At 53.6% G+C, this 22,357-nt stretch overlaps 1 protein-coding gene across 2 annotated transcripts in view; it reads left to right on the top strand.

The window, feature by feature from the left end:
• GCN1 (GCN1 activator of EIF2AK4) overlaps window positions 1–22,357 on the top strand; it is a 728,660-nt gene that overhangs the window by 338,094 nt on the left and 368,209 nt on the right. The window lies entirely within an intron of this gene.

The raw sequence follows: 22,357 nt of genomic DNA, 5'->3' as shown, positions 1-22,357 counted from the left end.
GAGCGAACTCATGTTTTAGAACAAAAGATCCTCTTTAGAAAAAAAAAATAACATTTCCATATACGAGAACTCATTAGAGTTTGAAGCCATTGTGTTTTTTTTGGAGGGGGGTTTGTCCTCATTTCACCATTAGCGTCTGCAAATTTCACAATAAAAACCCCTTCCGTCCTGGGAGCCCTGGGCCTATGTTCTTGCATTCGCTTTAGGCTGACCAGGCCAGCTGCTTTTGTGCGAGGCTTGGTGTAATCATTGGACCATTGAGACCTTAGACCAGCCTCATTTCCGTACCCCAAGATATCAGTGGTGGCCAGAAGTTATCGCTGATCTAATAATAATCCACATTTGTAAAGCGCACAATCACCCGTAAGGGTCTCTAGGCGCTGGGGGCCGTCGGGAAGATTAAGCGAGCTATTGCCCAGAGTCACATGGTGCTGGGCTAACCTGCCGCCGGAGCCGGGGATCGAACCGTGATCCCCAGATTCCGGAGTCAGTCGCCCTGGCCGCGGCGCCACACCTCTTCCTCAAATATATAGCAGGCCCTGGTCCAATCGCGCCATGCCCAATGCCGCTCCCAACCAGTTCGCATAAAGCGGAGATCTAGAGTCTTTTCACAATTTACAGATCTCCCTGCAGGCAATTAGGATTGGGCAAAGAAATAAGCCCATTTGCACAGTAGAAGGCTGACTTATAAGGTCATTGTCCAGACCAAAGATGACTTGGGCAAGGTTGAGATTCAACTTAAGTTTATAAATGCCTTCCAGGGCGCGTCCACATTATGCCAAAAGTCTCTTAAATGGGTACATTCAAAGAATATATGTATATCCGCCTCAACCAAACCACATCGGGAACACTTGGGAGGTGGCCGTGGAGCAAATTTTGCTATTTTCTTAGGCGTATAGTACAACCTATTAATAACGTAAAAGTGGTTCTTTTTTAAAGAAGCCGGTTTGACGAACGTATTTAAGGTTTGGAGAGACAGAGCGTATAGATTAACAGATGTATCTCCCAAAACAGATGAATTCCATACTAAATGGGAGGGGGAAAGCTCTGAGTCCTCAACATCTAGTAGACTTCTATACCAAAATCCAACCTCCTTATTTCTTGGATTTACATTCTGAAGTCTATATTCGATCTCCCAGTTTCCGACTGCGTGCTCCTTCTCTGCTGAAAACCAGGAGCATAATTGCAAATATTTAAATCTAGAGAAAGAGTTGCCAATTTTAGCTCTTAAAGCCTCCCAAGGGTGGACACCGTCCGAAGATATTAAATCGGACCAGATCGAAATTCCTGCCTTCTTGATAGGTGTGAGAAAGTGCCATCTTTCTTGCCTTGGTATGCCCCCACTTTTTTTCTGAACTGCTGATGTACTTTGACTGAGTGTGCCCTGGGTCCCTGCCAACCAGGCACCCAGGGCCTGTGTTCCTTCCCTACAAAGAAAAGCTATGCTGAAACAAAACACCCAATTGGCATCTCTGGCCACCTGTCAGCCCCTAGTAAATGGTACCCTAGGTACCCAGGGCATGGTGACCAGAGAAGACCTTTGAGGGCTGCAGCACTTATTGTGCCACCCTCAGGGACCCTGTACCCTGGCACCCACACACTGCCTTTGTAGGCTGAGTGCATAAGTTCAGAACTAAAAGCAAGAGTCGACATGGCACACATCCATGTGTGCCATGCCCACAGAACCCACTGCCCTGGCATACTTCAGTCACCCCTCTAGCTGGTTGCCCTATGCCAGAGGTGAGGGCACCAGGGCATGAGCCCTGTGCTCCTACAGTACCCAGGGCCATTTCTGGGCACTGTACGTGCAGTGATGCCATTTAAGAGTATATGGTGCTGGGAGGTCATTACGAACTCCACAGCACCATAATGGCTACACTGAAGACTGACAAGTTTGGTACCAAACTTCTCAGCACATTAAACCCGCACTGATGCCAGTGTGGGATTTAATGTAAAATGCACGAGAGGGCATCATAGAGATGCCCTCTAAAACCCGAACCTACAATCCACGTCTGGGCTGAGTGGCTGCAGAGGCTGCCACACAGCAGACATGTTGCTGGACCCCTGGGTGGAGAACCCCCGCTCTCCTGGGCCTGCAACAATGAACATCCTGGGCGAGGTGATATGTCTCCTCCCCCAGGATGGACAGGGGGAAGCTTCAAAGGCATACCGCCTCTGAGAGCTTCTCCAGACCATTTGCTGTACCCAGCAACCTGCCCCCCACCAGGCCTACCCCCACCCTGGCGGGAAGACTGTCGGGAAAAACTACGTCAGGAAGGGGGGTGTGCCAACCTGTGCCAACTCCACCCCTCAGGTGAAGGAGGCGAGGTGAAGCACGACCCCGGACCCCGGCCATCTTGTAGATGGGGAGACCTGCCCAATCCCAGCTAGGCTCCTGCCCCCCTCCCACAGAAGAGGAGCAGGGTAGGGGGTGTACTCACCCCAGGACAGGGACCCATTGGTCCATGCCCTTGCCCTACATGTAACGCCCCTAAATTCAGTATTTAGGGGCTCCCAGAACTTTCCTTCCTTAGATCCCATATCAAAAAGACGAATGAAGATCAAGAAGAAGAAGACCTGCCGTGCAGCTGCTAACAGGACAACAACAACTGACTTGGCCCCAGCCCTACCGGACTGTTGATCCTGGAACCTGCTCCTGCCTAAACTTGGCGACCTCCACGGACAGCAACCTTGGGACACCCATAGGACCTGCCTGCCTTGACCTTCTCGAAGATTGGGACTCCCATCAGCAGAGGCTCTGCTGCAACAAGCCACCTGGTTCCCACCAGGAAGCTCCGGACCAGCCCACTCTGCACCAGCCGAGCTTGGGCCGGGCCAACCCGAACGAAGACCACGAGGATGTCCCCCCGGCGACTGGGACCCTAAGTCCAGTGCCCAAAGACCCTCCTTGACGAACCAGCCAATGCCTGCAGACTCAGAACCAGGGGCCACCCCAACCGCAACCAGCCGAGGGTAAGCTTTTCCGACACCCAAAGACACCCCTGCACCCGGTGCCCTACAGCCCCCTGTGCCTCCCTACCTGTGCTCCTACATCCCTCGAAGTGCTGGTCGCCCCTGGAGAGTCACCCTCCCCGAGCCTGCAGCCTTTGTTCCTTTTTCAAGATCCTCATTGGATAACATTGAGCGCCCGACCCTGCACCCAGCCGCCCGAGTGCCGCTGGCTGTGACCTCTTTGCCCTATCCTACTTCCCCCCTCTTGCCCAGAGCAAGTGACCAGGAGCCCAGCTCCCAGAGCTGCGTGGCCTGCTAGCCAGCAGCCACCAACAGAAGGCCCCCTTTCCCTCATTGGATAACATTAGGCCTACCTACCTCTGCACCCGCACGCCCCTCCGCCGCTGGGGCTGAACTAACTGTACTCACCTGACCCTGGGGGACCCCTGAGTCTATGCCCAGAACCCTAACTTCACAAACCAAGTACTCACCTGGGAACCGGTAATTCACTTACCTTGAATTGGATAAAATGGACCCATTTTTGACTCGAAAATTTTCTAAGTGCGAAGTTTTGAAAACTGAAAATATTCCTATAAAATCAGCCAAAGTCCGAATTTGAAAATACTCACCTGTGATCAGGAGAGAAGCCAGTTCTGTACCTTTCAGCCCAGTACTGAACCGCAAAAGTAATCGCTAGCGTTGTTACTAGTAAGCTGTATTTTCTCCATAGGAACCCATTGTATGCTTTTCTATGAAATTTCTTCTGTCTACTTTTGAAAACTGCAAATATTCTTTAAAAATCGTACGACATACTGAAACGCAATTACCTACCTGTTTTGAGTTAAGCCCCCAGTGCTGGCCCTAGGAGACTAGTGCTAGGTTACAAAAGTAACACGATCATACTTTACCTGTAACCTGAATTTCCTCCCATTGAATAAGTTTCTAAGTGTGAATTTTTAAAACCGCTTTATATTCAGGAAAAATCATCACTGTAACTAAAACGTTTTTGCTAATCTGGTTTCAGCTAAGACCCCAGGACTGAATCCAAGATCTAGTCCTGGAACTACAAAAGTAATCCATAAAGTAATCAACTGTACTTTCCTATGAAACCCCATTGAGCTCAATGCTAGAGTGTGTTTCAGAACTGTATTGCTATTAGCTAACCTGTGATTATGGTGTGTACAAACTTATTGCTCCTCTGCAAAGTATTTACCTGAGAGTACTCGTATCTCGAAAAGTATATTTTTATAACTGTTGGTTCTAAAAATAAAACTATATTTTTTATTTATTTATTTTCGGATTTATAAAGCGCATAGCTGCCTCAGCGACGAGGCGTCCCAGGGCTATCAGACACCTAGGAGCCAGAGCCAGGAGGAGCTGGCGATACAGTACTTACTTGCGGGGAAAAAGCCAAGTTTTCAAATTTTTGCGGAATACCAGATGATTCGATATTATTCTCATCGAGAGAGGTAGAGAATTCCAGAGCTTGGTGGCCAAAGGAGCGGCCGCCGGCCCTCGCTCTCCAAATACGGGGAGCGCGGGCTAAGGCAAGGTCTGCCGAGCAAAGTGTGCGGCTTGGCTTGTAGTATCTAAGGATATAATAACAATTGGCCTGGAGTTCAGTTCTTGAGTGTGTGAAACCTTTTGCTGACTGTGTACAACAAATGCTTTACACTGTCCTCTGGTACTCCCTTACTGCTCGACCAAGCTATCACTTTGGAGAGTAAGGTCAATTCTGACTTTAACCTCTGTTAAACCTTTGGGGTCTGTGGACTCTATACACACTGTACTGCCTTATTGTCCAGTATATATAGAGCCACCTTCTCACAATAGGGGAGGCTAAATTGTCTTTTAAACAGGCAGGGAGACCCGGGGAATCCCAGATTGGGGCAATCCTTTATACCTTTATTGAAAGACACGTATCAGAACAAGCGCAGGCCTACAACCACAGGGGCCGGCCGCAAAATCAGGAGAGTCAAAGAGTAGCAACATCAATGTGTACGGTAAAAAGAATACAGGATAGACGTGGAATAAAATCGCTACACAGTATGCGCCAGGATAAGAAAGGTTTCATTTTATGATTTATAGAGGAGGCAGCAGCCATATCTACCAGGGCGTCATGCAACATATACAGAAAAAGAGGGGGGGGGACGAGAGGGATACAGCCCCCCACTCAGGCAGATAACCGCAGTAGGGCGAGGCCCAAAGACATCCTATGCCCATCAAAGGGTTCAAATACAAAAGACAAATCATCGCAAACAGTTGAATGGGACGCCACAGAGACATCCCTCCCGCCCCGAAACAGGAGAAAGTGCAGACACTTACGAAACGAAGGAGAAAAAACCAAGGGACATAGCCCACCCCCTAGAAAGAAAGCAAAAAGGGACCATAGAATACAACAAACTAAAATAACAAACACCCCCCCCACCCTACATCACTGTAATGGCTATGGCCTACCCCACTAAACAGCGTGCCTGTCGCCCAGAGTCACCCGAAATATAGAAGAAGAGAAAGGGAGTAATAACGGAGAAAGAAAAAGGAGAAAGAGAGAGAAAGAGAGGAAAAAGAAGAGAAAAGGGAGAGAGGAGCCGGCGATCGAATACAGAACACCTCCCCACCCGCAACAACGGATCACTAATCGAGGACAAAGAGGATACTGAGAAAAGTCTACACAGAGGATGGAAACAGGAACTGTCCAAACAATGAGGCCCGGAGATGCCATTTAACAAAACGAAAGTCCCGCAGGCACCCAGACATGATCACCCCTGTCCACTTCTATGAAGAGCAGAGCTGCCAGACCCCGGCACGGCCAAGAAACAGCATGATACAGTGCGTCCATACCAGTCAGGGAAAGCAAGTGGGATCTGCACGGAACACCGTCCCGGCCAACGAGAAGCAATCAGGAAAATTCGGCAGCAGTCAGAATGCAAAAGTACACCAAAGATCCACGTGGCCAAGCACAAAATCTGGGCAGTACAGCACGAAGCAAAGAAATCAGGATATAGGAAACACTGCAGCATCGGCACCGGGTCCACTTGATCCCACAGAATCGAACACTCAGCCGGAGATCCCAGCACAGCAGCTGGAGGAGTCTCAACAATCCCAACTCGGGGAGACGACACCGCGTCACAAAATGGCGGAGCAACCATGGCGGCGATCCGCAACTCCAAGTCCCGGCATTTCAAGGACAGGTCGATCCGCAGAGTCGTCAGGGCAAGCAAGACAGCACTTCGTGTAGGGGCCGCCCAAATCAAACGAGGTCCGGGGAGAGCAAATGCAGCAACGTCCCTTTCTCCAGGAGTAAGACACTCCGAGGGGCCATCCGCCATCTTGAGCACAACACCCGCCGCCATTGTCGCATCCGCCTCCAAGTCCACCAGGAGTGGCGCTCGGCGGAGATAGGAGAGTCACCAGAAGAACGGGCGTGCTCCCCACAACACTCGGGGGAGCCCTGCACCGGATCCCAGGCGGGACAATCAACAGGAGTGGGCTTCTCACCCGAGGGGTGCCGGACAGCGCGGCTTCTCTTCTTCGGTCCGGCAGGCAATCGGGCATACGGGGCGGTCCACCATCGGGGGTGGGCCCGCTCCGGCGCTTCCGGCTCGCGGCTCTCAGGCTTCCACCATCGGGTCTCTCCACCGGTTCCGGACCGCCGGCACTCCGAACACCTCCGGGCAGACACTGCACTCGAGGCCCCGGCGTCAGGGCCGGGAAGGCCAGCAAGACGACACGGGCAGAACGCAGAAACCACTGCACGCCAGAGCCCCGGAAACAGACGGTAAGTGAAGGCTCTTCCTTGGTAACCGAATTCAGAACACCCCGAACAGGATGAAAGACAGGATAGGTGGCGGGGAGGAAGGGATCTCGGAGCGAGGCGTTTATGCGACCGTTCCGATCGCCATCTTGGTTCCTCCCCCTGAATAGTATCTTATCCCCCATCTCGCCTTAACATTATGCCACACATTAAGTGCAGATTTTAATACTTTTAGGCAAACCTTCTTAAAATACCTAGGCGCCCCGAACTTATAAAGGAATCCAATACCCCCTCCCTCGAAGTTGGCCATGACACTCAGAATCCTCCCGCAGTTAGTTTCGACAGGGCTAGAAAGTAAACAACGAATATTTTTCAACTGGAAGGCAAGAGAATACCAGAACCCGCCGGAAGGGCTAGCACACCTTTAATCTACGTTTTAGCTTCTTCCAGGATAACCTAGAGTTTTGATTAGCCCAGATGAAGCTACATGTTTTGCTTTGAATTTTACCCAGGAGTTTGTCGGGGAAGTCGAGGGGAATAGTACTAAATAAATACGTCAATTTAGGTAAGAACCATTTTGACAAGATTTGCCCGGCCATAGATGGTATGGGGTAGATTATGCCACCTGGAAAAAAGATGGTCAATTTCCTTAGACACTTTCCTCAAATTGATCAGGGGAATATCAGCTAGATCCTGTGCTATAGTGATTCCCAAATACCTAAACTCCCTGCAGCATGTTCAAGACCAACTATCAATGCCCCAGCACATTACCTCAGTCTTGGAGGAGTTGACTAAATACCCAGAGTACAGACCAAATTCCTTCAGGGTAGTTTCTACCCTAGGGAGCACTTCAGCAGGATTGTTGGTGAAAACCAGCAGGTCGTCCACGTATAAGGCCAACTTGCAGCTATATTCTGAGATTTGGAAAGGAGTAATTTGTGCGTCAAGTCTCAGAGCTTGAGAAAGAGGTTCGATATAAATATCGAACAACAATGGCGAAACAGGACACCCCTGTCGTGTTCCCCTTTGTATACTAAAACTTGATGTCAATGACCCGTTCAAGAGGATAACTGCAGAGGCGCCCTCGTAGCATCTGATGACGGTTTGTATGAATGTTAGACCAAAACCCATTATTTTTAAAGTCTCCCAAAGGTAGGCCCAGTTGACACGATCGAACGCCTTGGCTGCATCATATGCAGTCACTGCCAAGGGTTCTGACCGGTCCAACGCCAGGTCGATGCAACCAATTAGCTGTAAAGTTTTTTCCTGGATAAACCTTCCTGGAATTATGCCCTTTTGATCTACATTGATCAACTGCAGAACTATCTTAACCTACCTCCCTGCCAAAATGCTGGTAAAGATCTTATAAACCGCATTTAGCAAGGAGATTGGTCTATAGGAATCCGCTTTAAGCGGATCTTTTCCGGGCTTCAGGATAAGCACTATTGTTGCTTCCTTCAATGATGGGGGGGACCCTACCTTCAGAGCTGTAGATATAATTAAAGAGTTCACATAGTCTAGGGACTATCACATCTTCGAAAGCCTTATAAACTTCACCCAGGAGAGCATCCGTCCCGGCAGCTTTGTTGCTCTTAATCTTTTTTATATGGAGCTTGATTTCTTCTTCTGAAATGGGGCCATCGAGCATGTCCCGACCATCTCCTGTCAATGTTGGTAGGGCTTTATTTTTTTGCCATTCTTGGATTGAATCGGTGCTTGAAGTTATCTCTTCTTCGTACAGCTTAGAAAACAAAGAAAGACGGCGCCTCTGCATATCCTCCTCTATACAAGAGGTTGCACCAGTCTCGTCTATGATCAGTTTATTGATGTTATTCTTTACTTGGTCCGCCTTTACCTTCCAAGCCAAAGTGGCTCCCACTTTTTCCCCATATTCGTAGTTTTCCATATTATGCGCTGCCCATTAAGCTCTTACTTTTTGGTCTAGCTTTCCCCTATAATCTAGTCGCAGGCGCTCCAAGTCGCTAAGGACTTGTGTCAAGTCGTCAGGTTGACAACTCAACCTGGCTCTTTCCAACCTGGATATCTCACTTTCCACTTTTTGGAATTCTAACGCCTCTTCCTCGTTCTCAGAGCATATCAAGCTGTGTTACAAGCCACAAATATGGGCCTTAAATGCGTCTCAGAAATAATCTAGTGATGTTGAACCTATGTTTTCAGAAAAATACTGGATGGTTGATGTTTTGATAACACTGATTATTTCTTGATTGGATAACATTGCCCTTTTTAGTGTCCACCTGTGGGTGGGGTTATACTTATTCCCTAAATATGAAAAGGTTATAGGAGCGGGATCAGATAAGATACTTGGAAGAGTGGAAATATCCACTAGATTCTCCAGACCCTGTCTATCCGTAAGAATATAATCTATTCTAGAGGAGTGTCCGTGTTTTTTGCTAAAAAACGTGAAACCTGGTTCTACGTCCTTTTTGGCCCTCCAGGCATCTGCCAATCCAAGCTCGTGAATCATGTTAATCATTGTCCGACGTGTGCGGGGTGCGACCACGTGCCGGCTGTAATTTGACCTGTCTTGGATAGGATTAAGAAGAACATTAAAGTCCCCACCAATTATTACCGGGGTGGTGACATCTACTAATTTGGTCTGTACTCTGAGAAGGCAGGCAGGGTCATCAATAAAGACACCATGGCAAGTTCGATCCCCCCAATGGCCACCTGTACCATTTCAAATCACTGCTAGGGACACTGCACACTCGCTTCTCCACGCAATTTGATACTTGACGCGAGTATGCAGTCTCGACTATGTCGGCATGTACCTTCGAGGAGACTCCGCCCTCTGCAATTTTGCCCCGGTTATGGACCAGTACATCCCCCCCACAGACCACCAAGGGGGGAGGTAACAGGGCAGCAGCTGAGCCCAACTGGATCCGCACAGGGGGCTTCAAGACCTCCCCTTGGTCTCCGTGACGAAAGACTTCAACAGCACCAACATTACCGTCACACAGATGAGCCTCCACCTCGCGTCCTCTGCCTTAGCTCTCTCCGCGATGTTCTCCAGACCGAATCCTGGCACACCGCTGCCCTTGACGTAATGGAGAACAGAACCAACGAGGGAGGACCGCCGGAGCTGCAGACCAAAAGTCCTCCGCCTCCACTCTCTTGCCGCGCCGACAATGCAGAACCACGGAGTCACTAGAACCGCTCCGCCCACAGCGTCGCGCACTGTAGGAAGGTAGATCCCTGACTATGGTTGCCCCCAACTTTTTGCCTGGTGTTTTGCTGGTTTTCTGACTTAGTTGACCTGGGGCCCTGCTATTCAGGACCCCAGGCCTACTGCTCTCTCTGTAAAATGGATTCCATGTACCCTAGGTACATATCCAATTGGATACTGAGTCACCTTATCAGTCCCTGTACAGTGTACCTTAGGTACCCAGGGCATAGGTGTACCCAGGGCCTACCAGGGGCTGCAGCATGTATTATGCCACCCCTGGCTGGCCATCCAAATCTGACACAACTGGCTGCTTGACAGCTGGGGCAAGGTGGTGTAATCACCCTTTGCTTTAGATATAGTATACCTGTATCTAACCCTAAAATGGACACACAGATCTCCTATCAGTCACTCCTATGGCAGGCCTTAACAATCCTGAAGGCAGAGTGCTTGGAATCGTGTGAGATGGTGCTCTGGCATGAGCTGAGCCTGTCTGCGGCTTTCGGGATCCATCCCTTAGCTGTTTCCATGATATCGCATACCATATACTCTTAAGTGCATTATAATCCTCGCGGTTATATGCCAACTCTGGTATCGCTTTATCAAAACATGTCGAGTAAGGTGTCATACGAATTGGAATACTAACCCCTCGCCAATTCTGGCGACGGGGTTAGCATTCCACCCTTCTAGAGGGACACGACATGTATGTAACCCCTAACCCCGGTTAAAGTCAAACAGAGCCTCAGCTCCACAAAATGGATGCTGCCACCGAGACACAAGTCTGCCCTCCTGCTGCTGGGAGTCCTCCCAGAGCAGGAGATAAGGACAAAGGGTTTCCTGCCAGGGGCGGTGCCAGCACCGTCCCAGACAGGGTTTTGTGTATTGTAGGTAGGCAGGGCTTTAGAGGAAGGTGACTGCACGTGGCACCCCGGTGCTCACTGTGCATAGGCTGGCTGGAACCAGTTCCAGGGTCACTCCAGACCCTGTGCTGGGGAAAAGCCCGCCAAGGAAGTGGGTGTAACCACCCCCCTCCTAGTCCCACCCCTAGGGCAGGACTTAGTCGCGTGCCAGCCCCTTTTTACAGGATAAAGGTAGGAACTGGCCCCCTTCCAAATCAGATCATCTTTGAATCCTGAAACTACTTTCCACGAAAGGAACTCAAGACTTCTTCCTAAGATTTCTCCCTTGTGACTAAGGAGTAGTCACCCTGCATCCGCAGGCACCATCTTAAGAACACTGCGGTCTGCTGCAAGTCTCTCCTCCGGATCAAGACTGCCCAGCTCGACGAGAACCGGCTTCCCTGGCACCTCTGACCTCTACCTGCATCATCAGTCACGCTGAGATTCGTGGGTGTGACGAGACCTCGAGGGACCGGCCATCTTCAAGACTGCATGACTTCTTTCCAGCAAGCCCGCCGAGTAATTTCCTGGTGAGTGCTTTGGGGTCCGAGAAGCCCCGACCCTGAGCAGCTCCAGCACCGAAGTGCAGCCTCCCAGCATCTCCACGATCTGCGTGGGGCCCTTCTGCTCTTTGCTGCTCACCGCGTTGTTTGGCTACTAGCCCGCTGGCTTGTGGCCTTCTGAACGACGCCCGACGACATTTCTGCTGCTGGTCTGGTTGCTCCAGGCTGGCCCTTGCTCCCTTCCAAAAGAGGAGCACCCCGGACCCTCCTGGTCCACTCAAGACGCCATTTTGAGTCCACCGCGTGGGCTTGAATTAGCCAAGGCTTGTTGCCCAATCCTGGGTAACTTCGACGCCGACAGCTTCATCCATCGTGGGACAGCTCGCCTCTCCATCCTGGTCGCCGACAACGCCTCCTGGTCTGTGAGATCTGCAGAGCCAGCGTCGCCCACTCACCTAGTCGAGGTGCCATCCTGGTGCCCACTTAATCAGTGGCTAGTGATTCAAGAACTTGGTCCCCTCTGCTTTCAGGTTTCTTCTTCCTTGATCCAGGCTTGGATCCAACGAACTTTCCTTCACTGGTCGCCTGCCAGCAACTTCCTTCTTCCAGGCTCCTGGTCCGGCAACGAGATCCCCGACGTCTTTTCAGACCTATGCAGCTGCAGCCCCTGGGCTAGGTAACTTCGGCACTTCGGTGTCCCAGCATAGCCTCACTATCCTAGGGTCAGGATCCACTGTCTTTTTCTTCCTACCAGGTCGGGTTCGCCCGTGAACACTAACTTTGCCTTTACTAGCTCCCATAGACTTTGTCCCGCATCCCGCGTGAGAGTGCACACTCTGCACCCGAGTCCCCTAGGTCTCCTAGAAGTAATCTAACGATTCTATAGTCAAGTCCTAGCGAGTCCAAAGCCTATTAGTACTGTACTTACCTGCTAGTAATTTCGCATTCCACTCTTAAAGTATATGGTTTTTCGTGCCCCTCGGGCATTTGTGTATAACGTGCTAACTTAAGTATTTTCGTAAGAGTTTTGTTGTGTGCCTAGCACCCTGTCCTCATAAAGAGTACAGGGTTGTTGTGATTCTAATAAATACACTGTTTATTTTCATAACACTTGTGTGGTGTCCTTTCACTGGGTGTTCAAGGGGTAATGTGATGGTAAAACAGCTGGCTTAACACGCCCTCTAGAGTCTTAGCCTTAGACTGCTCGTATCCATGCTACTAGGATAGCTGGTCTATAAGGTTGACTTACAACCAATCATCAATAAGGGTTGTTTGGACTGATATATAGTGATCACTAGAATAGTGAACACTGCACATCAGGCCAACTTCTCACATTGGTGAGCAGCGGTTGGGATTTGAGCTTGCTGTTGTTTTACCACACATGCCCTAAGAATATCTTGTGAAAGATCACATAAGTACTAAAGGTACATATAACTTAGCTTAGAATACTCTGAGTTCTACTGAACCAGCTGTTGTAGCTCCTAGGGCCTAGCACACCCTAAACTACAACTCTAGCAAGGGATCAGTAGGCAAACATATAGTGTAGGTAAGTGCACCACTTACACCTCACTAGAAAAGCATGTCTACCCAGGGAGATTCTACTGAGACTCCCCTGGTCAGTGTTGACCCTCCACAGGTCACTTCAAGATATGCAGCTCTCAGTTTCCAGGAGATGAGACAGATCTGTGTCTCCAGAAAACTGAAGCAGGGGTCTAACCCCACCATTCCCTTTCTGATAGGTCTCTTAGAGACATATGATGCCAGAAAGCTTTCTCAGTTACATGAGAACATGCCAGCCTTAGAGGGAACCTCTGGGGATCCAGACCTCCCCAACATTGCTACTGCAGTTGAGGAGGAGGATCAAGAGGAACTCTCTGGGGATGAGGTAGACAAAGGTCTTGAGGTAGTCAGAAGGCTAACCAGGGCCAACTTAGACTTACTTGGGCTAGGATCTGGGGGACCCCCAGTACTAACCCGAAGTGGGCCTAACCTTGGAGTTAGGAGAGATAGATCTCTTTCTAGGGACTCCAATAGATCTCTGCACTCTAATGCCTCTTCTCAGGGGAGAAGGAATCCTCCACAGAGGAGATTTACTTCCCCTCAGAGAAGGGAGCATGAAGCTAGGATGAGACAAGCTGAACTGAGGATTGAAAGGGAAGAAATTGCCCTGGCCAAAGAGAAGCTTGCCCTGGCAAGAGAGCAGCAGATGAGTGGGTTAGCTCCCACTGGTGGCAGCAATCTCCCAAGAGATAGAGAGAAGGGTTTAGATACTAAACACCTGACTAAGATAGTGCCCCCCTTTAAACAAGGGGATGACATCCAGAAATGGATGGCTGCTCTGGAGAGGGCCTGCACTGTGCAGTGCATTCCCCAGAGTCAGTGGGCAGCTATACTGTGGCTCTCCTTTGATGGTAAAGGTAGAGATAAGCTCCTCACTACAAGAGTGGAGGATTGTTAGACGGGGACCTGGAGGGTCGGCCGAGCACAGTGATCGCACAGACAGGTAACTTCCCCCCCACAGATGGACACCACACAAAGATCAGGGTAACACCTTTTATAGGCACTTCTGGTAGTAGAGTGGTACGATACAAGGTGATCAGGACACGATGATCCTCTCAATTCTAGTCTCTAGTAAGGGAAGGGGGTAGCGGGACAGTCTTGGTACCCACGGGTACGGAGGTGTAACGGTGATAGCTCACAATCCTCGAGCTCGGTGTTCGGATGGATCAGACCGCGGCAGCGCCGGCAGGTCCCGAAGAGGTCGTAGGTGGCAACGGGCCGCGGCAGCGCCAGCAGGTCCCAACGAGGATGAAGGTTACAACGGGCCGCGGCAGCGCCAGCAGGTCCCACGAGAATGCAGGTTGCAACGGGCCGCGGCAGCGCCAGCAGGTCCCAACGAGGACGAAGGTTGCAGAGGGCCGCAGCAGCGCCAGCAGGTCCCACGAGGATGAAGGTTGCAGAGGGCCGCGGCAGCGCCAGCAGGTCCCACGAGGATGAAGGTTGCAGAGGGCCGCGGCAGCGCCAGCAGGCAGGACAATAGTTCACAAGGTAGGGCTGTGGCAGCGCCAGCAGTCCGTCAAGGATGAGTTCTTCTCGGTGTCTCTCGACTCCAGGATACAACTGCCTTCCTGTCCTGGGGCGGCCTCAGTTATAGGTCTGGCGCCCTTTGATGTCCGGACCCTCGCTCTTGGAGGTCGGGAGGCCTGGGATGAGGGAGTCCAGACACCCAGCAGGGGGGTGGAGCCAGCGCCCGAGGAGGCTGGGGGTGCTCGCCACCTGGCGGGGGAGAGCCATCGACACTTCTTACTCCCATTGACCTGCCAAGTGGTCCGTTCACCTCCTGGGTGGAGGGTGGTGCCGGGATGTCGGGGCCTGGCCAGGCCCAGGGTTGGGGTCGGGCTGAGGCCGCGCGGCCGCGTGGTGCCGTGTCCAAGATGGCGGCTGGGCCGGGCAATGGTGCTGACGGTGGCCCGGGCCCTGTCCTGCGGGGAGGGAGCGAGCCCTTCATGTGGCCTGTCCAACATGCGTCCCCCCCAGCTGAAGGCGGGGAGAGTCACCCATCTTCTTGGGGACTTTCCTCGTCGAGGCGGAAAAAGCGGGACAGGCCATCCGCGTTGGCGTGGTCTTGGCCAGGACGATGCTCCACAGTGAAGTCCATCCCCTGCAGGGAGATGGACCATCGCAATAGTTTGGGGTTCTCCCCCCGCATCTGCATGAGCCATTGCAGGGGCCGATGATCTGTCTGTACCCGGAAATGGGTTCCGAAGAGGTACGGCCGGAGCTTCTTGAGGGCCCATACCACTGCGAAGGCCTCTCGCTCAATGGTGCTCCAGCGCTGTTCTCGGGGCAGTAGGCGTCTGCTGATGAAGGCCACGGGTTGGTCCACTCCTTCGGGGTTCAGTTGGGAGAGGACGGCCCCAATACCATGGTCGGAGGCATCGGTCTGCACAATGAACTCGCGGCTGTAGTCGGGGGCCTGGAGCACCGGAGCGGTGCACATGGCGGCCTTCAGCGTCTCGAAGGCCGCGTGACAGTCGGGAGTCCAGTTGACTCGTTTTGGGTTGTTCTTAGACGTGAGTTCCGTGAGGGGCCCCACAATGCTGCCATAGTCCCTCACAAACCGCCGGTAGTATCCGGTGAGCCCCAGGAAGGCTCGGACCTCTGTTTGTGTTTCGGGGGGTTGCCAGGACTGGATGGCAGCTACCTTGAGTTGGAGGGGGGCCACCAGACCGCTCCCCACTTGGTGTCCGAGGTAGGTCACGGACCCCTGGCCGATTTGGCACTTGCTGGCCTTTATGGTGAGGCCGGCCTGTTGGAGGGCCTGCAGGACCGCTCTGAGGTGGTGGAGGTGGTCGGCCCAGTGGCGGCTGTATACCGCGATGTCGTCCAGGTAGGCGGCGCTGAATTCTTCGAGGCCCGCCAATACCTGGTTCACCAGTCTTTGAAAGGTGGCTGGAGCGTTCTTCATGCCGAAGGGCATCACTCTGAAATGGTAGTGTCCGTCCGGGGTGGAGAAAGCGGAACGTTCTTGGGCCCTGGGGGTGAGGCCGATCTGCCAGTAGCCCGCTGTCAGGTCAAAGATGCTTAGGTAGCGGGCTGCCCCCATGCGGTCGACTAGTTCATCTGCCTGGGGGATAGGGTGAGCGTCGGTTCGGGTGACCGGGTTCAGCCCCCGATAGTCGATGCAGAATCGGAGCTCCGGCGTGGTGCCCGGTGCCGCGGCCTTGGGGACCAGGACGACCGGGCTGGCCCAGGGACTGTCCGAAGGCTCGATGACCCCGAGGGCGAGCATCTTGGAGACTTCTTCTTGGATGCATGTACGTACCCGATCCGGTACCCGGTACGCCCGGTGTCGGACAGGAGGACTGTCCCCCGTGTCCACGTCGTGCAGGCACCAGGAGGTGACTCCGGGTGCGAGGGAGAACAGGTTTGCGAACGGCAGCAGGAGGGCCCGGCAATCTTGACGCTGCTCTGGGGTCAGGGCCTCGGAGAGTCGGACCCCGTCCACCGAGCCATCTCTTTCCCGAGTCCTCAGTAGGTCCGGGAGGGGCTCGGAGTCTCCTTCTGTGCCACTGTCGGTCGCCATCAGCAGGCTGAGTTCTGAGCGCATGAAGTGGGGTTTGAGCCTGTTGGCGTGGAGGACCCGGAGGGGGTTCCGGGGGGACTCCAGGTCGATGAGATAGGTGACGGGACTCCTGCGCTCGATCACCTTGAAGGGCCCCGTCCATTTGTCTTGCAAGGCACACGGTTCGATGGGGGACATCACCCATACCTGCTGACCCGGTTCAAACTCGATGGAGGAGGCATGTTGGTCGTACCACTTCTTCATGTCCTCCTGACTGGCCTCCAGATTGGCTTTAGCCATCTCCCTGAATTTCCGGGTCTGATTGCGGAGGGTCAGGAGGTATTTGTAGACGTCCGGAGGGGTCTTTAGGGGGGCCATTTCCCATTCCTCCTTCACTAGGCTGAGAGGCCCGCGAACGGGGTGTCCGTACAGGAGTTCGAAGGGGCTGAAGCCGAGGGACTTCTGGGGGACTTCTCGGTAGGCGAAGAGGAGGCACGGTAGTAGCACGTCCCACTGGCGGCGTAGGGGTTCTTCCAGCCCCATGATCATCCCCTTGAGGGTGCGGTTGAACCGCTCGACTAGTCCGTTCCCCTGGGGGTGATAGGGGGTGGTGAAGCGGTAAGTGACTCCGCACTGCTGCCAGAGGGATTTCATATACTTTGAAATAAAGTTCGTACCCCTGTCGCTGACGACTTCCCGGGGGAAGCCCACTCGAGAGAAGATCCCCATCAAGGCTCGACCCACTACTGGGGCTGTTATCGTACGAAGGGGGACCGCCTCAGGATATCGGGTAGCGTGGTCCACCAGGACCAGGATGAAGCGATGCCCCTGTGCTGTTCGGGGGTCCAGGGGCCCCACAATGTCTATTCCCACCCTTTCGAACGGGGTGGTCACCACGGGGAATGGTTGTAGGGGTGCCTTGAGTTTGCGGCCGCTCTTCCCGCTGGCCTGGCAGGTCGGGCAGGACCGGCAATGGTTGGAGACGTCATTTCTCATTTTGGGCCAAAAAAAGTGAGTCACCAGGCGGTGGTAGGTCTTGTCTTGGCCCAGGTGCCCGGCCAGGGGGACATCATGGGCTAGGTTCAACAGGAAGTCTCTGAAGTGGAGGGGCACCACCAGCACTCGCCCGGCCCCCAGTTCTGCGATTTTCTGTTCGCTGTACAAGAGATCATTGTCCCAATAAACCCAGTGGGCCCCGGTGGTGTCTCCTTGGCTCTGGGTGAGCGCTTGCTGTCGCAATCCCTCGAGGGAGGGGCAGGTCTTTTGCGCCTGCCGGAATTGTTCCTGGGTGGGCCCCCCTTCTTGACACCACTGAGCCAGGTCGGGAAGCTCGGGGGGCTGTGGGGACCCCTCGGGGGCGGGGTCCGGGTGGTCGGTCTGGAGGAAGTCGTCTTCTGGAGTGATCGAGGGCGGAGGTGCTGCCCATTCTGGTTCTTCTGGTCTAGGGATGGTGCGGGTGGCCATGGACCGGGTGGTTACGCACGCCCAGTCCGGGAGACCCAACATCCCCAGATGCTCTCTTCTTTCCACAGCGGCCCACGGGGAGCTCTCGAGATCGTTCCCCAGGAGGCAGTCTACGGGGGCATCGTCACGGACAGTTACTTTCAGCATGCCGGACACTCCTCCCCATTCGAAGGGGACGCAGGCCATCCGACACAGGCTCTCCGAGTTATCTGCCGATCGGACGGGGCAAAGTACGTTTGGTAGGATTTGTTCTGGGGTCACCAGGTGACAGCGGACGGCCGTCACACTGGCCCCGGTGTCACGCAGGGCCTCGGCCTTGCGCCCATTGATGCTCACCCATTGGCTGTACTTCCGAGTGTTGGCGGGCAGGGGAGTCCGCGGGACCATGTCTCTTCCTCCTAGGCATGCCAGGGTCATGGCGGCGGGTTCCCACTCGAACTGCTCCGACTCATAGGTCTCCGTGTCTTCGGAGACTTGTTCTTCTCCCAGGGCGGCGGCCGCCATCTGGCGGGGCCCGGGGACCTGGTTCTTCGGGCAGGTCGGGTCACTGGCATAGTGGCCGACTCGCTGGCATCGATGACACGTCACGTTAGCTCGGAACCCCGGGCGCATCGGGGGGTTTCCCCGGCCTACTGGGGCCGGGGTGGCGTTAGTGGGTGCGGCCGGGACGGCGTCTCTGCCCCGGCCCGGGCCTCCTCCTCCTCCTCGGGGACGATGATGACCTTGGTTGGTTCTGTTCTGCTCATTCGGCCCACTCCGGGCCACTCGGGTGCTCTCCCACCGGTCAGCCTCGGTGGCGAGCTGCCGGGGTTCAGTCAATTTACTGTCGAGGAGGTGCTGCCGGAGCTCGACGAAGCAGTTGTTGGAGAGGTGCTCCCACACAATGAGATTGAAGAGTTGTTCGTAAGTGGTTACGTTGTTACCCTTGATCCACCCCTCGAAGGCTCGGCTGAAATAGTTCACGTATTCCAACCACGTCGTACCTGGGATCCGGGTGCAGTTGCGGAACCTCTGGCGGTACATTTCGGGTGTAAGTCCATATCAACTGAGGAGGGCGGCCTTCATGTGGTCATAGGACGTCATTTGATGGTCCGGAAGCTGCAGCAGGGCATCACGACCCTCGTTGACGAATCTCCCCCATAGGCCGGCTCCCCAGTCACTTCGAGCGACCCGGTGGGCGGTCATGGCAATCTCATAGGCCTTGAACCACTGCTGTATGTCGTCGTTCCGGTGATATTCTCGGACCACATCCTTGGGGATGTGGACCTTCTGCTCGGTAGGACCCGGGGAGTGCGGTTGCTCGGGCACCCCTAGGTTTTTGTTCAGTTTGCGTATTTCTATCTCCGCTAGTTTGCACTCGTGCTCGTATGCCAGTCTTTTTTCTTCGAGGTCTCTCTGTCTCTGTTTTTCCTCTCGCTCTTCTCTGAGCCGTAAGTGTTCTAAGTTTATTTTTTGTTCCGCCAGTTTTAATTCTCCGTCTAATCTGAGTCGTGCCAAGTCTAACTCGTGTAATCTATTTTTTTCCCGCTCTTGGATCTCTTCACGGGACGGGCCTGTTCTCCGTTCCTCCGTCCGGGTGGTGTTGACTTCCGGGGCTGCGGGGTCCCGGGGGGTTGCGGTATTTGTCTCTGTCCAGGCCTCTAGGGCGTTTTTGAAGTCTTCTTTTGTGCTTAGCCCGGTGGTAGCAATGCCTAAGTCCATGCAAAATTGTTTGAGCTCTCGGTGGTTGTATTCCTCCAGCTTTTCCATCTGGAACTCCTCCGCCGATCCGCTCTCTTTGGTCGTCATTGTGGTTTTAGTCGTAGGGTGAGTTACTGTCTGTACGGTACGCGTTGGTTCGGATCGCGCCGCTAGCCACCAATGTTAGACGGGGACCTGGAGGGTCGGCCGAGCACAGTGATCGCACAGACAGGTAACTTCCCCCCCACAGATGGACACCACACAAAGATCAGGGTAACACCTTTTATAGGCACTTCTGGTAGTAGAGTGGTACGATACAAGGTGATCAGGACACGATGATCCTCTCAATTCTAGTCTCTAGTAAGGGAAGGGGGTAGCGGGACAGTCTTGGTACCCACGGGTACGGAGGTGTAACGGTGATAGCTCACAATCCTCGAGCTCGGTGTTCGGATGGGTCAGACCGCGGCAGCGCCGGCAGGTCCCGAAGAGGTCGTAGGTGGCAACGGGCCGCGGCAGCGCCAGCAGGTCCCAACGAGGATGAAGGTTACAACGGGCCGCGGCAGCGCCAGCAGGTCCCACGAGAATGCAGGTTGCAACGGGCCGCGGCAGCGCCAGCAGGTCCCAACGAGGACGAAGGTTGCAGAGGGCCGCGGCAGCGCCAGCAGGTCCCACGAGGATGAAGGTTGCAGAGGGCCGCGGCAGCGCCAGCAGGTCCCACGAGGATGAAGGTTGCAGAGGGCCGCGGCAGCGCCAGCAGGCAGGACAATAGTTCACAAGGTAGGGCTGTGGCAGCGCCAGCAGTCCGTCAAGGATGAGTTCTTCTCGGTGTCTCTCGACTCCAGGATACAACTGCCTTCCTGTCCTGGGGCGGCCTCAGTTATAGGTCTGGCGCCCTTTGATGTCCGGACCCTCGCTCTTGGAGGTTGGGAGGCCTGGGATGAGGGAGTCCAGACACCCAGCAGGGGGGTGGAGCCAGCGCCCGAGGAGGCTAAGGGTGCTCGGCACCTGGCGGGGGAGAGCCATCGACACTTCTTACTCCCATTGACCTGCCAAGTGGTCCGTTCACCTCCTGGGTGGAGGGTGGTGCCGGGATGTCGGGGCCTGGCCAGGCCCAGGGTTGGGGTCGGGCTGAGGCCGCGCGGCCGCGTGGTGCCGTGTCCAAGATGGCGGCTGGGCCGGGCAATGGTGCTGACGGTGGCCCGGGCCCTGTCCTGCGGGGAGGGAGCGAGCCCTTCATGTGGCCTGTCCAACAAGGATGCTAACAATTACCAGGTCCTGAAAAATGCACTGGTTGATGGGTTTGGCTTAACCACTGAGCAGTACAGGTTGCTGTTCAGAGACACCCAGAAAACTCAGTCTCAGGACTGGTCTGACTTTGTTGATTGTGCCACTAAGGCTTTGGAAGGCTGGCTACTGGGTAGTAAGGTTACTGATTTCAAGGGATTGTATAATCTAATTATGAGAGAGCAAGTCTTAAATAATTGTCAGAACCAGTTATTACACCAGCACCTGGTAGACTCTGATCTGACCTCTCCACAAGAATTGGGTAAGAGGGCAGACAAATGGGTCAGAACCAGGATTAGGCCCAAGAACCAAGGTGGTGACCAGAAAAAGGAATCAACCAAGCCTCAAGAGAAGGGTGGGAATAAATCTACAGATCAAACCACATCAGGGCCCCAAAAATCCTCTGAGGGGGGTGGGTCCCAGAATCCTTCCAACAACCAGAAGAAACCTTATTGTTATCCCTGTAAACAGGTGGGTCATTTAAAAACTGACAGCAGTTGCCCAAAGAATAACAATAATGAAAACATACCCCCAAGTAACATTCCCAAACCTCCTGTTGCTACTAGTAGTAATCCCCCAGGTGGTGGGAGTGCCCCCAAGAATTTGGGTGCATTTACTTTGGGAGTTCCTGGGGACTCTGGCCTAACCAGGTCCCCAAACTTAGATACTCTTGTCTGTGAGACTGGCATGGGGTTTGCCAACTTCACAACTTGTCCCAACACTTTGGGCAAGTACAGACAGGAGCCCCTCATCATTGGAATGAAAGTTGAGGCCTATAGAGATACAGGGGCTAGCATCACCATGGTGACTGAGAGTCTAGTCCCCTCAAGGCAACTTTTACCTGGTGCCACATACCAGGTGGTAAACATTGATGGAGTGAAGAAAACTCATCCCATGGCAGTAGTAAATCTCAGCTGGGGAAGTGTCACTGGCCCCAAGAGAGTGGCAGTGTCATCCAACTTGCCTGTAGATTGCCTACTGGGGAATGATTTAGAGACCTCAGCCTGGGCTGAGGTAGAGCAAGAAACCCATTCTAGAATGGTGAACCCCCATGGTAAGGTTAGTGGGGCAGTGTTAGCCACAGCCCCAGTTCAAGATGTCCTCCCTGAACAGGTCAGGAGGGTTGTGCCAGTCACAACCCAATCTCAGACAACTTCCTTCCCAGAACAGGTTGTCAAGGCTGTAATGGTAACAGCCCACACCCAAACTGAGCCCCCTCCTGAAAAGGTTGGGAGAGTTGTGATGGCCACAGCTCAAACTCAGACAGATGATAGTGTTGTGAAGCCTGAAACTATGGATCACTCCACTCAGACAGAGAGTATTGAGGAGGAAGAGAAATCTCCCTCCCACCAGACTTTAGGAAAGGATCAGCCTCCTCAGGGAACTGATCTGACCCCTTGTGAGGAAACTGCCCCAGAGGTAGTCAGGCCTAGCCTGGCAGAACCCCTGATGTCAGTGGACCCTTCCAGGGTGGGACCCAGTCTGGAGCAGGTAACCTGCCCCTCTCTACCCTGCCTCAGTCAGCCCAGGGCTGTAGAGGTCAGGGAGGCCAGTGTTGGACCCCAAAGGGCCCCC

Source organism: Lissotriton helveticus, chromosome 11, assembly GCF_964261635.1.
Source record: "Lissotriton helveticus chromosome 11, aLisHel1.1, whole genome shotgun sequence".
NCBI lineage: Eukaryota > Metazoa > Chordata > Amphibia > Caudata > Salamandridae > Lissotriton > Lissotriton helveticus.
This window is presented reverse-complemented; position numbering and strand designations above follow the sequence as displayed.